We start from the raw sequence: 2,037 nt of genomic DNA, 5'->3' as shown, positions 1-2,037 counted from the left end.
CAGATGGAGGGTCTGGGATGGGGGGCCAGGATGAGATGGGGGCGTCGCGGGATAAGCCTGGTTCTGGGACACACTGGGCTAAGCCAGGGACAGAAGAACTCAGAGGCAGGAGAGAGCTCTGGGGGTGCCCTGGAGGCGGGGAGTGATGGAAAAGGTTTGTAGGCGCCAGGCCCCCCTTTTGCCCACCCCAGCTCTGGGCATTTCTGGAGAGTAGCCTTACAGGCAGCTCCACGTGGTGCCCGGCTCTGCCTAGCAGCTTTCCGTTCCTCTGTGATCAGCCGCTAAAGTTTGCTGCCCTAGACGGCAGGGAGACCCCAGAAATCGGGGAAACCCACCTTGGTCCCCCATCTCTCATCCGCCTACTCCCCACCCCCACATCCTACGCTAGCTTCTCAACTCTTCGGCGAGGGCGAGGGCGGATCAAGTTCATTCATAAAACAAGAGCTCTGCTCTTAAAGGAGCCGCATCCTGTAGGCTCTGTGTGAGTGTAGGTATCGGCCGCGCGTACACTTTGCGCTTTGCCTGTCTTGACTTTCGGCCCCATTCCGAGCTCTCTTGACGTAATGAAGGACCCAGTGACATCAGGCGGCCCCAGAGAGGGATCCCAGGCAATATATCTGCCTGGGAGGTGACTGCCTTTTCGTTTTAATTTTATTAACCGATCTTTGGAAGGAGCCTGGGTAAGCAATTAATGCTGCTGCAATGTATGAGTAATCTACTTTCCCTGGGCAACCTTAACCTCCCTAGTGCCCCACCCAGAGAGGGCCCAACCCAGCACCTAGAGGCTTTCCTACCCCCTATTCCCCAGTCCCCACAACAAGATCCCCTGGGCACTGGGGGAGGGGGACAGGGAGAGGTAGGGGAGGGCATCTCCTGGGTTTGCCTGAAGATCTGGCTGCCTCCAGGGGCCAGGGAGGCTCTGGGACAGATGGAAGGAACAGCTGTGCCTACAGCCAACTGGGCTGGGCCCTTAAAGATCTCTAGAGCTCTCACCCAGTAGGCAGGTGGGTTCTACCCTCTGAACTATGGCGGGAGCCAGGCCTGGGCTTAGGCAGCTTTTGGCAGCAAGAGGATTTTCAGGTTGTGGCAGTTGGTGCCAGGTGGGGACAGGTTCACTGCTGGAGCATACTCCCCCTTCAACTTGGAAAGAAACATGATTGAGGCCTTGGAGGGGGGGGGAGTCATTAAGGGATGGGGCACTGATGATCTGGGGTTGGGGTGAGGTGGCTTAGGGGCTACTTCTTCAGTATGAATTCGCCTTTTCCAGATTTTTAAAAACAGAGAAGACCTCTCTTTTCTTGTGAGAAGTGAACTCTTCCCTGGGTGGTAACAGGGCAAGGCAGAATTATCCTTCCTGGCAGAGTTGGTTAGAGGGATGGTCTTGGCTCTGGAAAGTTCTAGAATGGAGGCCAGTCTCGTCTCCAGGTCTCTTCATTCTTTCCTCTTCTTCCCAGAAGGAACCAAAGAAGAAAAAACAGTTGTCCATTTGCAACAAACTATGCTATGCAGTTGGGGGAGCCCCGTATCAGGTGACGGGATGTGCCCTGGGGTTCTTCCTGCAGATCTACCTGTTGGATGTAGCTCAGGTGAGTGAGCTGAACTCCCTAGGGCTCCTCCATCATCCCAAGGTGGGAGAGACTACGGACTCTAGGCTAGGGTTTTTTCCCTCAACTGGGAAATGGGACTAGGCACCCCTCCACTTCTGCCTCTCAGAGTCACAGTGGAGTAGAAATAAGGCTTTGGAGAGTATCCAGAAGGGGAGTCTCTCAGCCCCAGGAGTCTTAGCTGGCAAGGTCAGGCAACTCCTCCTTGCCTGGCAAAAGCAACAGAGCCTGGAGGGGTAGGCAATGGTGTGAGAGAATAAAGCCCGCTCTGACGTTCTTAGAAGAGACTGGCACACCATGTCCCCAGTTGGACAGCAGTCAGCTGGCTTGGCTCGGAGATTGGTGGATGTTGTCAGGCCTGTGGATGAGGTGCATCCCACCTTCACCTAAGGAGCAGAGGCATGCAAGTGGACAGAGGGGCCCTCACAGGGTA

This window comes from Bison bison, unplaced genomic scaffold (assembly GCF_000754665.1).
Source record: "Bison bison bison isolate TAMUID 2011002044 unplaced genomic scaffold, Bison_UMD1.0 scf7180017864484, whole genome shotgun sequence".
Taxonomy (NCBI): Eukaryota; Metazoa; Chordata; class Mammalia; order Artiodactyla; family Bovidae; genus Bison; species Bison bison.
This window is presented reverse-complemented; position numbering follows the sequence as displayed.